The following is a 15,312-nucleotide window of genomic DNA, read 5'->3' as shown; positions in this document are numbered from 1 at the left end:
AGGCGATGTTTGAAGTAGTTCCATGTGTTGTTCCAAAAGAGTCAATTTGCTTTTATTGCCAAGAGAAGGGGCATTGGAGATGAAGTTGCCCTATTTACCTAAGAGATCTAAGAGATGGGAGAGTCAAAAGTATGACTACGCTTTAGGTAAGAATCCACTATCTAACTCTATTAAGTTCCTATTCATTGATTCTTATAACATGATGTGATAAGATTGCATTTGAATGTTTTGAAGGATCGGTGAAAAGAAAGGAAGCTTGATAAGAGAGCAAGATGAATCTAATCACAAGAGATGGATCTTGATCGCATGGACTTGAAGATTGGATTTTGAGCTTAGATAGTTATGATAGAGTTGTTAGAAATTTTCTTTTACATAGTTTTCAATAGATTTTGCATTGTAAGGACAAATGTTTTTCCGCTGCTTTTATAAACAAAATAAATTTTGTTTGACTTATTTATTTGTTTACTTCCTTGCAATGAAATTGTTATGAAAATTGATGTTTGCATATTTCTACAACGAATGTATATGATTCTTAGTTATGTTATTTATGGAAGTGTCAAGAATTTACCAAATAGGGAGAGTTTCTCATCGCCCAAGTTTCAATTGGACCGAAACTTGGAATCATGCAACTTGGTTGCACGATGAATGAGAAATTACGTATTTGGAAATTAGACTAACTCATTGACAAAGTGTCAAGTGAAGGACTAGGAGATCGAGTACATAAAGTTGTGTGTTGATCAAGTTCACCATAAGAGTAACAAAGATATTCGTCATGATTTACTAAAGGCTTAGTAAATATGATTACACTTACAAGATTAAGTGTAATTTTGAATTGATTAAAGGGTTTAGATCAATAGCAAAACGAATAAGAAGAATCAAGTAGGCAGAAAGATAAGAGTTTCTCCATTCTAAGAAGAAGGGAGAGTAGCTTTTATGCTTTATGATAGGTCTTAATGATTAAGAACCATATCTCAATTGATCCTCTAAGTGAGTCTTGGTACAATTGTATGTCCAAGAAGAGGAATCAAAGATTGAAGAAATGGTCAAATCAAGAAGTCAATCATACTTCGTTCCAAAACAAGTCTTAAAGTCAAGATTGTGACATTGAGTGAATAGTATTAAGAAGGATTTATAACATTCATCAATTGTGGAAAGTTGTGATGTCTTGGATAAGACAAAGACCAACTAAGACCAAAATTATGAAGTGTTTTAATATAAGCTACACTAACTCTTGAATATTTGTTTATCAAAATAATGTTTTGATAAGAGAATCGTATATGTCAAGGAGTCAGTGGGAGTCTTAATAGTTTTGAAAAGTTTCAAGAACAAATCAAATAAGCCTTATCGATCATCACTAGCACACGAGTTGAGGTTTACAACCTATCGTGAAGACATTATTTTGTTTTTGTGCCAATTCAATCGAGTTAATTATGCATGTGAGTCCTGTGAGTTCTCATTTGAATGCATAAAAGGCAAGGACCTTGATCAATGGAAAGTACATTGATAGAAAAAGGTAAGATGCTTAACTACTTGGAAGACGTGGTGGGCAGCTGTGCTACCATAAGGCAAGAAATCAAGATTAAGAAAGTTCGATCCATATGAGTTTGAATTTGTCGTAAACTTTGGTTTTAACAAATTCACATGGATAGGAACACATACACCGTTTAAATCTAAGTGTCATAAGATTTCCTCCTTCATGAAAATGATTGTGAGAAAATGCTTTCACTAAGAAAGATTTTAAAAGATAGTGATTGTAAAATTGCATTCTCGAATTCGATCATGGTTACGGCATCCCTTTCCACAATGTGAATTGTGAGGTTTGGCAATTTGTCTTAATTGTTAAGACATACATATGAACTATCCAAGGCAAAAGTGTATAAGTTCAAGAAGTCTTGATAAAAGATTATCAAAGCACTAAGTATTAGAAACATGAACTTAAGAAATTCAATAAGTATTGTTTTTCTGAAAGTTAAGATGTTTATAAATACATGTCGAAGCTAGTGGGAGCATAAGTGTTATGTTTTATAATAATCATCATGATAGTGGGAGCATAAATGTTATGATTGTATGATTATTAAGGCACGTATTGCATAGTTGGCAATATTAATTATAGAAAACAAGAGTCATACTTTGCAAAGTTGTAAGAGTTGAAAGGTTGTTTTGCTATAATTAAGGGAGAGAATATTATGCTTCATTTCAAATCTAAAGGATTAGGTTGTGGAATGTTAATAAATTTAGTCAAGGGTACATAGTGTGTTCTTAAAGTTTCGATTATGATTACGACATTCCTCTTCACAATTCGAATTTTGAGAACATAGCAAATAAAACATTTTGCGTCGTGTCCCATACGCTTCGAGTATAGGATCTATTGCAAATGATTTAATGTTTGACCATTCTAAAATTTTCCGAATGTCTAGTGCATTTAGAGGGAAAAGGGACTAGAATTGGTTTTGACTAAAATAATTAAACAACTATCAAAGGACAATCCAAAGTTCGACGAGGATTGGTCGCTTGTGAAGTAGTTGGAAGTATAGTATTGGAAATTATGGAAATGTTTCATATTGGATGGACAATATCGACATAATTACGAATAGATAAGATTCTATTAAGAATGAGTTGTCATATGGAAAATATGGAAGCGTGTCCATATTGGGAAGTAAATATTGAAAATCTATGACTAGATTAGAAACCTTTATGCAAAAGGATGTTCAAAGGAATGTACTTTGAGAGAGAGACATCATATCTAAGGAATTGTCTTGTAACAATCTACGTTAGAGGAATTTGTAATATCATTGGCAATAGTCTTTGAGACTTTGGTGTAGTGACATTACAAAAGGATCATTGCATAAAGTGTTAGAATCTAGTATATTCTATAAGTAACAAGAATTTGATATTCTTACACTTAAGAAAATGGATTTGGAGTTGTAAAATGAGAATGATTGGAAATGTGTTCAATTTGTCTATTTCACAAAAGTAAGAACCATAGGTAAACATTGTGTGCATGCTAGGAGCATGGGACAAGTGTTGGAATTCAAGTAAGAAGTTGATTACCCGAAACGACAAATAATGAGTAATCGATATGGTGATAAATAAAACGTGTTTTATTTATACTCAAAGGTTTGAGGCCATATGGGATTAGTATTATTCTTGTGTTTCACCTTGCATGTTTTGACTTCCAGAATAATTGAGTTTATTTAGAATAATCGAATTATTCGAATAGGCCACAGTCGTTCATATGTTGGAAGTAGATATGAATGAAGACTGTCATGAATTGGTGTGTGGATTGTCTAAAAGAGTATTAGACATAAGCAAATGTTTGCTGCAACGTTCATGAGTGCTTATGAATATGATTTAAGCATTGGATTAAACCCACGCTCACTTGGATCACTCCATGAATTGTATTACGAGTGATTGGTGAGACGATAACATCTTATATTTTTGAAACCGAGATGTGTGAGTTGTATCTTGCTAATCGGTTGCACATTGATAATGTGTAAACGCACTAGTAACTTAGTGTTATAAAACATATTGTTGTGTGCGATTTGGTTAGTGAGTGCAAGCGAGCATTGTATCAAAGTTTATTCGTTCCTTTTATCCAAAGTAGGATAAAAGCGATATCTTTGGGCCACTCGATGGTTTAGTGATGACATACGTAAATGCTCGGCCGGGCTAGGGCTAATTTGATTTGTTCAGTTAGTCTGTCGTCATAAATCAGAAATCGAGATATAGTACAAAGAGAATGATTTGAAATCATATCTCATACGATATCTAGAATGGAGGAATATATGATCCCTTATCTAAGGACACGCGTATCTGATAGGATCAGAGTTGACAGCGGCTTTGGAAAGCTACGATTGCAGATCGGGATCTGAAGTCATACGCAGAATAGTTGTTAGACTTATCCAAGTGGGAGACTGTTGGATTAGTGTCTAAGTCCATAACTATTTTGGTATGTACTTGACCCGATGGTGCATGGTCCTTTTGGGTTGCCTTCACCAAAGCAACTTGATAGGATGATTTATGGAGAGTAAGGATTAAATATGATTTATTAATATATTATGGGAATAATATATTAAAGGAGAAATCATATTGTTTAATTAATATTAGTCAATAATTAATTGGTAATTAGTTTTGTGACTAAAAGAGATTAATTAAACTTAAGGGACTGGAATTGTAATTATAAGATAATTGCAATTTGGGCCATGGATTGCCTTGTATTAAGGGATGGACGAATTCTAATGGGAAACCCATAAGGAAATCGTCCATGGGCTTAATTAAAGGAGTCTATGGGTTGCTTAGGGCTTAAGCATCCAAATTAGGGTTTCCTTGTTAGATAACCCTAATAGCCCAACTATATAAAGACCCCTTAAGGCTCAAAAACGTGGCTAATGTTCTTGTAAGGGTTTACAGATGTTTTTGGCAGCCTCCATCCTCTCGCCTCTTCATCCTCTTGCTTATGGTGTTTGTGAACCATTAGAGGAGTGACACTTGTGACTCTAAGCCTTCCAAAGTCAATTCAAGGAGATTTGTGATTGTTATTGCTACATAACAATCAAGGTAACATTATAAACCTATTCTCATATTAATATGATTATTTGAATGCTAGAATTAGGGTTTATAGTCTTGGATAACTTGCATGTACAATAGAGAAACCTAGATCCAAGCATTAGGGTTTGTATGAGCACATAGGATGTCTTATGACCAAAACCCATCAGTGGTATCAGAGCCTTGATTGGTTTCTATTGTATTGATGCATATTTAATCGTAATAAGCACTGAAAATCGATTTTTTTTGAGTTTTGAAGGTTTGACTCGCCGAGTCACTTGGTGAACTCGCCGAGCCAGCTGATCTCGACGAGTCCAAGCCCGACTCGACGAGTCAAAGTGTCTGACAGCTCGTTTTCGCGATTTTCTTCCTGTTTTGGTTTTGGATAATTACCATAAACTCGTTTTTGTGATAAAATCCGAATTTTTTCATTATTATGTGATTATCCTTATCTAAATAGAAGATAATTGTCAAAATTTATGTAACGACCCAATTTTTACGTCCGAAAATTTCATTTTAAAATATTACTTTAGAAAACATTAATAAATGAAAACATTGTTTGATCACACCATAACACATCGCAACCATGTTCTAAAAGGTTAAACCATACATCCCATCAAAATATCAGAGTACAATCCCAGTAAATCTCCTAAATGCAGAAACCGAAGAGTGTGTGTGTATGACGTGCCGCTACTGCGCCGGCTCCTTCCCCTTCGGTGCAGAGGTACCTGAAAACAAAACTGTAAACGTAAGCACAAAGCTTAGTGAGTTTCCCCCAATGTACCACATACCATACAAACACATAACATACGTACTGCCAGGCTATTCTGGGGTGCCTGACTACCCGGTACGGCCATTATGGGGCGCCGTCCTATCCATACGGCCATTCTGGGGTGCCGTCTTACCCGTGTCAAGCCATTTTGGGATGCTGACTACCCATGTCAAGCCATTCTGGGGTGCTGACTACCCATCGGTCCTAACAACCGATCCTCGGGGACTGGTCCCCTCCCGCTACCTCTATCGCATAACATAACAGACCAACATACAAGCATACCATCACATAAAGTCAGATAATTCTGGGGTGTCTGACTACCCAGCGGTCCTAACAACCGAACTCTACTACTATTGCATATAACGTATCCTGATAGCACGTAACATAACAGGTAATAGCAAACCTAGATGATATCACAAAGACAATCATCTATCATACGTCTCCTACAGGTGGGCCGACATTGTGGCCTTAGACCCACCGCTACTGGAAGGTAACTCACCTCAAAGTAGCTGCTGAACTGATCGGGAACTAACTGGCTGCTGCTGCTCTGGGAGTCCTCCGGCTGCAATTCCCACAACATACTCAATCAAACACTGCTAACTGTCCTTTAGATAAAATGACCATTTTACCCCCGGTCTAGCTCTAAGCCAATGCTAGAGTCAACTTTCAGTTGACCCGACTCGCCGAGTGGATCTCCACTCGCCGAGTCCCTAGCAAACTATTGTCCTGGGTCCCTGGTTCTACTCGTCGAGTTGGGCTATGACTCGACGAGTTCATCTTCTAACTGCCATTCAGCTCCTTCATCCTACTCGCCGAGTTGTATGAACAACTCGTCGAGTTCATCTTCATCCGAAGAACACTTTATGCTAAGACTCGCCGAGTTGTATGAACAACTCGCCGAGTCTGTTCTTGATCTATGAAGATTGCCTTGGACTCGCCGAGTCAGGGCATTGACCCGCCAAGTCCTAACATGGGTGAGTTCAGCTCCCAACTCACCGAGTCACCCCCTGTGACTCACGGCTCAACTCGATACATCATGAAGGGACCAAATCGGTGACTCGCGACCAGACTCGCCGAGTCGCCAATACGACTCGCCGAGTCGCCGCCATGCATCCACCAAATACACCGATTTACTCGATTTCAGTCCATGCCATTCATAGATATGGACTTCTAGGACACAAATCACACGTAAAGTTTCCAACTTTACGTGTGGATATTCACTAATGTGGATTTTAGGGTGCAAAATGCCTCAAAAGGGTAGATCTAGGATGAACAAGCCACATGGGGCCATAAAGCTAACAGATCTGAGCTCCTAGAGCTCAATCTTGCCTAGATCTAAAGGTTAATCCACTTATTACGAAACATTAAGCACAAACAAGCTTGAAGAATTGCTCAAGAGTGTTCCAAATGAAATCCTAAGCATAGAAACAGGGGAAAAACGAGATATACCTCAAGGAAAATGTTGAAATGTCACAAAGATGGCTGATCTCCTTCTCCTCTTCTTGATCTACTCCTCTTTCTCCTCAAAACCTTCAAGAACACACCAAGAACACTTCAATCTCTCAAGGAAACAAGGGAAAACGATGTTGGGGGAGTTCTGGGGGTGAATGGGGATGAGTTGGGGCGGAATGAGGGTTTAAATAGGGTGCAAACCCTTGAAACTTAGGGTTTCATCCAGCAGCGGTGACTCGCCGAGTCCAGGATATGGACTCGCCGAGTCGCCCACTTAAACGTGTCCTGAGTCTCGTCCCTACTCGGCGAGTCGGACCTTATGACTCGCCGAGTCCAAGGCTAAAATAGGGCAATGCTCAAATAAAATTCACATACCGGAAACCAGGTGCTACAATTTAGATAATCACTTGTTTTATTAGATAAAGTTTGATTATTTGTAATTTAGATTTGAATTATCTTGTGAAATAGTTTCAATTTATCCCTTTAGGTTTTATAGTTTAAATTTGAACCCCAAAAGTTTTGTTGTTTTGAAATTTAAATAGTTAAAACCCTAATGTTTTGAAAAAGGTTTCAAAACTTGCCCTCAAGTTTTGGAATTTAAATTTTGATTGAATAGTTTAATTTTGATGCATATTTAAATTCTAAACCCTAATGTTTTGAAATGTTTCAAAACTTGCCCTCAAAGTTTTGGAATTTAAAGGTTGATTAAAAGGTTAATTAGAAATGTTAAATTCTAAAACTCTAGTAATGTTTTGAAAAGTTCAAATCACCCCTTTATGGTTTTATTAATTAATTAAGGAGTATAATTAAAAGAGGTTTAATAAATCCATAAAAGTTTAGGTTAACAATTTAATTGAATTAAAAGTGTAATTATTAAAGTTAACCACATAGTATTTTAAAAGTATAAAATACACCCTATACTATATATAAGATTAAAAGTCTAACATTATATATATGTATGAGTAAAAGTCAGTCTTACCGTTAGTAGGCCTCATTCACGAAGCTGGTCTATAAGGAGTGTTTAAGGAAATTGCCTATAAAATGGCGATTGAATGGGTATCCACTCTTACCCACCGTACTCTTGACTAGTGAAGGGTCGTTAGCCGAACGGGTAGGATAGGACGAAACCTTCCATTATAAGTATAATGAAATACCAAGTAACTAAATGTTTTTAAAATTCCCAATCTTAGTTACTTAGGCAAAAGTGAATTGATGCAATTCCATGAAATTACACTTTGTGCCCTTGCGAAGACGTTAGTGGAGCGTGTGTGGTTTACCGGCACACTAAATGGTTCTAAGCAAAGGTAGCAAAGGGTGACTCAATGTTTGTCATAGTTCGGTGGAGCGTGTGTGGTTTACCGGCACATCGAATAGGTGATTGTAACATGTGAGGGCACCATGTAGTTTGCATGGTTATTCACACCTGCTTTGTGATCCTCGTCATCCCAGTCAAAAACTAGAGGGGCATATCGAGATTTAAACATGCCATTGAAATGTTCAATGAATCTCAAAGGATCTAGGAGTTTTCATAGATTTAAAACTTAAATTTCTTTTTCGTTTTTCATGGTGGAAACTAGTGAATCGTCATTCACTTACCTTCAAATGTTCTGCAATTTGGGTTACAGCATCCCTCTCCCGAGTTGTAGGATATTGTGTTGGGTCCTAGCCTTGGAATTTCATTTGGGTGATTTTCCAAGGACTCAATCAATCAACTAACTTGAATTCATTTTTCTCCCGATGTCAAGTTCGACAACTATGGTCTTCTCAAATCCCGTGGAACAAGCATTCCACATGAAGATGATATTCCACGATTCGATCGGGGAACAAGAAATCATGCTTCACTTCCTCCTCCTCCTCCAATTATTCTCCCTAACCCACAAGTTCAAAGGCTTGAAAAGTTCAAGATCACTCAAGCCCTTTTGGCAAGTGAACATAAAGAAGGAGAGTCGGTGTGTGCACACGTCCTAGGGATGAAGTCACACTGTTGGGATCCGTTGTCTATGAGGAAATGGCTGTTGATTGGGTTCTTCAGTCACTTCCTAACTCATGTAGTGAGTTCGCAAGAGAGTACTATATGAGAGACCACGACGTGAACCCTTATAGATCTCACCTACATGCGTATTGCTGCTGAACCAACAATGGTTTGGCGCAATAGAAAAGCAAAGTTGATTGGTGGATCTGCCTTCAAGGCCTCTATGGATTTAGACAATGGCAATGAAAGACATGCAATGATCGAAAAGTTTGATCATAGAGAAAGGCGATGTTTGAAGTAGTTCCATGTGTTGTTCCAAAAGAGTCAATTTGCTTTTATTGCCAAGAGAAGGGGCATTGGAGATGAAGTTGCCCTATTTACCTAAGAGATCTAAGAGATGGGAGAGTCAAAAGTATGACTACGCTTTAGGTAAGAATCCACTATCTAACTCCATTAAGTTCCTATTCATTGATTCTTATAACATGATGTGATAAGATTGCATTTGAATGTTTTGAAGGATCGGTGAAAAGAAAGGAAGCTTGATAAGAGAGCAAGATGAATCTAATCACAAGAGATGGATCTTGATCGCATGGACTTGAAGATTGGATTTTGAGATTAGATACTTATGATAGAGTTGTTAGAAATTTTCTTTTACATAGTTTTCAATAGATTTTGCATTGTAAGGACAAATGTTTTTCGGCTGCTTTTATAAACAAAATAAATTTTGTTTGACTTATTTATTTGTTTACTTCCTTGCAATGAAATTGTTATGAAAATTGATGTTTGCATATTTCTACAACGAATGGATATGATTCTTAGTTATGTTATTTATGGAAGTGTCAAGAATTTACCATATAGGGAGAGTTTCTCATCGCCCAAGTTTCAATTGGACCGAAACTTGGAATCATGCAACTTGGTTGCACGATGAATGAGAAATTACGTATTTGGAAATTAGACTAACTCATTGACAAAGTGTCAAGTGAAGGACTAGGAGATCGAGTACACAAAGTTGTGTGTTGATCAAGTTCACCATAAGAGTAACAAAGATATTCGTCATGATTTACTAAAGGCTTAGTAAATATGATTACACTTACAAGATTAAGTGTAATTTTGAATTGATTAAAGGGTTTAGATCAATAGCAAAACGAATAAGAAGAATCAAGTAGGCAGAAAGATAAGAGTTTCTCCATTCTAAGAAGGGAGAGTAGCTTTTATGCTTTATGATAGGTCTTAATGATTAAGAACCATATCTCAATTGATCCTCTAAGTGAGTCTTGGTACAATTGTATGTCCAAGAAGAGGAATCAAAGATTGAAGAAATGGTCAAATCAAGAAGTCAATCATACTTCGTTCCAAAACAAGTCTTAAAGTCAAGATTGTGACATTGAGTGAATAGTATTAAGAAGGATTTATAACATTCATCAATTGTGGAAAGTTGTGATGTCTTGGATAAGACAAAGACCAACTAAGACCAAAATTATGAAGTGTTTTAATATAAGCTACACTAACTCTTGAATATTTGTTTATCAAAAAAATGTTTTGATAAGAGAATCGTATATGTCAAGGAGTCAGTGGGAGTCTTAATAGTTTTGAAAAGTTTCAAGAACAAATCAAATAAGCCTTATCGATCATCACTAGCACACGAGTTGAGGTTTACAACCTATCGTGAAGACATTATTTTGTTTTTGTGCCAATTCAATCGAGTTAATTATGCATGTGAGTCCTGTGAGTTCTCATTTGAATGCATAAAAGGCAAGGACCTTGATCAATGGAAAGTACATTGATAGAAAAAGGTAAGATGCTTAACTACTTGGAAGACGTGGTGGGCAGCTGTGCTACCATAAGGCAAGAAATCAAGATTAAGAAAGTTCGATCCATATGAGTTTGAATTTGTCGTAAACTTTGGATTTAACAAATTCACATGGATAGGAACACATACACCGTTTAAATCTAAGTGTCATAAGATTTCCTCCTTCATGAAAATGATTGTGAGAAAATGCTTTCACTAAGAAAGATTTTAAAAGATAGTGATTGTAAAATTGCATTCTCGAATTCGATCATGGTTACGGCATCCCTTTCCACAATGTGAATTGTGAGGTTTGGCAATTTGTCTTAATTGTTAAGACACACATATGAACTATCCAAGGCAAAAGTGTATAAGTTCAAGAAGTCTTGATAAAAGATTATCAAAGCACTAAGTATTAGAAACATAAACTTAAGAAATTCAATAAGTATTGTTTTTCTGAAAGTTAAGATGTTTATAAATACATGTCGAAGCTAGTGGGAGCATAAGTGTTATGTTTTATAATAATCATCATGATAGTGGGAGCATAAATGTTATGATTGTATGATTATTAAGGCACGTATTGCATAGTTGGCAATATTAATTATAGAAAACAAGAGTCATACTTTGCAAAGTTGTAAGAGTTGAAAGGTTGTTTTGCTATAATTAAGGGAGAGAATATTATGCTTCATTTCAAATCTAAAGGATTAGGTTGTGGAATGTTAATAAATTTAGTCAAGGGTACATAGTGTGTTCTTAAAGTTTCGATTATGATTACGGCATTCCTCTTCACAATTCGAATTTTGAGAACATAGCGAATAAAACATTTTGCGTCGTGTCCCATACGCTTCGAGTATAGGATCGATTGCAAATGATTTAATGTTTGACCATTCTAAAATTTTCCGAATGTCTAGTGCATTTAGAGGGAAAAGGGACTAGAATTGGTTTTGACTAAAATAATTAAACAACTATCAAAGGACAATCCAAAGTTCGACGAGGATTGGTCGCTTGTGAAGTAGTTGGAAGTATAGTATTGGAAATTATGGAAATGTTTCATATTGGATGGACAATATCGACATAATTACGAATAGATAAGATTCTATTAAGAATGAGTTGTCATATGGAAAATATGGAAGCGTGTCCATATTGGGAAGTAAATATTGAAAATCTATGACTAGATTAGAAACATTTATGCAAAAGGATGTTCAAAGGAATGTACTTTGAGAGAGAGACATCATATCTAAGGAATTGTCTTGTAACAATCTACGTTAGAGGAATTTGTAATATCATTGGCAATAGTCTTTGAGACTTTGATGTAGTGACATTACAAAAGGATCATTGCATAAAGTGTTAGAATCTAGTATATTCTATAAGTAACAAGAATTTGATATTCTTACACTTAAGAAAATGGATTTGGAGTTGTAAAATGAGAATGATTGGAAATGTGTTCAATTTGTCTATTTCACAAAAGTAAGAACCATAGGTAAACATTGTGTGCATGCTAGGAGCATGGGACAAGTGTCGGAATTCAAGTAAGAAGTTGATTACCCGAAACGACAAATAATGAGTAATCGATATGGTGATAAATAAAACGTGTTTTATTTATACTCAAAGGTTTGAGGCCATATGGGATTAGTATTATTCTTGTGTTTCACCTTGCATGTTTTGACTTCCAGAATAATTGAGTTTATTTAGAATAATCGAATTATTCGAATAGGCCACAGTCGTTCATATGTTGGAAGTAGATATGAATGAAGACTGTCATGAATTGGTGTGTGGATTGTCTAAAAGAGTATTAGACATAAGCAAATGTTTGCTGCAACGTTCATGAGTGCTTATGAATATGATTTGAGCATTGGATTAAACCCACACTCACTTGGATCACTCCATGAATTGTATTACGAGTGATTGGTGAGACGATAACATCTTATATTCTTGAAACCGAGATGTGTGAGTTGTATCTTGCTAATCGGTTGCACATTGATAATGTGTAAACGCACTAGTAACTTAGTGTTATAAAACATATTGTTGTGTGCGATTTGGTTAGTGAGTGCAAGCGAGCATTGTATCAAAGTTTATCCGTTCCTTTTATCCAAAGTAGGATAAAAGCGATATCTTTGGGCCACTCGATGGTTTAGTGATGACATACGTAAATGCTCGGCCGGGCTAGGGCTAATTTGATTTGTTCAGTTAGTCTGTCGTCATAAATCGGAAATCGAGATATAGTACAAAGAGAATGATTTGAAATCATATCTCATATGATATCTAGAATGGAGGAATATATGATCCCTTATCTAAGGACACGCGTATCTGATAGGATCAGAGTTGACAGCGGCTTTGGAAAGCTACGATTGCAAATCGGGATCTGAAGTCATACGTAGAATAGTTGTTAGACTTATCCAAGTGGGAGACTGTTGGATTAGTGTCTAAGTCCATAACTATTTTGGTATGTACTTGACCCGATGGTGCATGGTCCTTTTGGGTTGCCTTCACCAAAGCAACTTGATAGGATGATTTATGGAGAGTAAGGATTAAATATGATTTATTAATATATTATGGGAATAATATATTAAAGGAGAAATCATATTGTTTAATTAATATTAGTCAATAATTAATTGGTAATTAGTTTTGTGACTAAAAGAGATTAATTAAACTTAAGGGACTGGAATTGTAATTATAAGATAATTGCAATTTGGGCCATGGATTGCCTTGTATTAAGGGATGGACGAATTCTAATGGGAAACCCATAAGGAAATCGTCCATGGGCTTAATTAAAGGAGTCTATGGGTTGCTTAGGGCTTAAGCATCCAAATTAGGGTTTCCTTGTTAGATAACCCTAATAGCCCAACTATATAAAGACCCCTTAAGGCTCAAAAACGTGGCTAATGTTCTTGTAAGGGTTTACACACGTTTTTGGCAGCCTCCATCCTCTCGCCTCTTCATCCTCTTGCTTATGGTGTTTGTGAACCATTAGAGGAGTGACACTTGTGACTCTAAGCCTTCCAAAGTCAATTCAAGGAGATTTGTGATTGTTATTGCTACATAACAATCAAGGTAACATTATAAACCTATTCTCATATTAATATGATTATTTGAATGCTAGAATTAGGGTTTATAGTCTTGGATAACTTGCATGTACAATAGAGAAACCTAGATCCAAGCATTAGGGTTTGTATGAGCACATAGGATGTCTTATGACCAAAACCCATCAGTGGTATCAGAGCCTTGATTGGTTTCTATTGTATTGATGCATATTTAATCGTAATAAGCACTGAAAATCGATTTTTTTTGAGTTTTGAAGGTTTGACTCGCCGAGTCACTTGGTGAACTCGCCGAGCCAGCTGATCTCGACGAGTCCAAGCCCGACTCGACGAGTCAAAGTGTCTGACAGCTCGTTTTCGCGATTTTCTCCTGTTTTGGTTTTGGATAATTACCATAAACTCGTTTTTGTGATAAAATCCGAATTTTTTCATTATTATGTGATTATCCTTACCTAAATAGAAGATAATTGTCAAAATTTATGTAACGACCGAATTTTTACGTCCGAAAATTTCATTTTAAAATATTACTTTAGAAAACATTAATAAATGAAAACATTGTTTGATCACACCATAACACATCACAACCATGTTCTAAAAGGTCAAACCATACATCCCATCAAAATATCAGAGTACAATCCCAGTAAATCTCGTAAATGCGGAAACCGAAGAGTGTGTGTGTATGACGTGCCGCTACCGCGCCGGCTCCTTCCCCTTCGGTGCAGAGGTACCTGAAAACAAAACTGTAAACGTAAGCACAAAGCTTAGTGAGTTTCCCCCAATGTACCACATACCATACAAACACATAACATACGTACTGCCAGGCTATTCTGGGGTGCCTGACTACCCAGTACGGCCATTCTGGGGCGCCGTCCTACCCATACGGCCATTCTGGGGTGCCGTCTTACCCGTGTCAAGCCATTTTGGGGTGCTGACTACCCATGTCAAGCCATTCTGGGGTGCTGACTACCCATCGGTCCTAACAACCAATCCTCGGGGACTGGTCCCCTCCCGCTACCTCTATCGCATAACATAACAGACCAACATACAAGCATACCATCACATACAGTCAGATAATTCTGGGGTGTCTGACTACCCAGCGGTCCTAACAACCGAACTCTACTACTATTGCATATAACGTATCCTGATAGCACGTAACATAACAGGTAATAGCAAACCTAGATGATATCACAAAGACAATCATCTATCATACGTCTCCTACTGGTGGGCCGACATTGTGGCCTTAGACCCACCGCTACTGGAAGGTAACTCACCTCAAAGTAGCTACTGAACTGATCGGGAACTAACTGGCTGCTGCTGCTCCGGGAGTCCTCCGGCTGCAATTCCCACAACATACTCAATCAAACACTGCTAACTGTCCTTTAGATAAAATGACCATTTTACCCCCGGTCTAGCTCTAAGCCAATGCTAGAGTCAACTTTCAGTTGACCCGACTCGCCGAGTGGATCTCCACTCGCCGAGTCCCTAGCAAACTATTGTCCTGGGTCCCTGGTTCTACTCGTCGAGTTGGGCTATGACTCGACGAGTTCATCTTCTAACTGCCATTCAGCTCCTTCATCCTACTCGCCGAGTTGTATGAACAACTCGTCGAGTTCATCTTCATCCGAAGAACACTTTATGCTAAGACTCGCCGAGTAGTATGAACAACTCGCCGAGTCTGTTCTTGATCTATGAAGATTGCCTTGGACTCGCCGAGTCAGGGCATTGACCCGCCAAGTCCTAACATGGG

The sequence above is a fragment of the Lactuca saligna genome, chromosome 4, assembly GCF_052625555.1.
Source record: "Lactuca saligna cultivar CGN05327 chromosome 4, ASM5262555v1, whole genome shotgun sequence".
Lineage (NCBI taxonomy): Eukaryota > Viridiplantae > Streptophyta > Magnoliopsida > Asterales > Asteraceae > Lactuca > Lactuca saligna.
Note: the sequence above shows the minus strand (reverse complement) of the source record.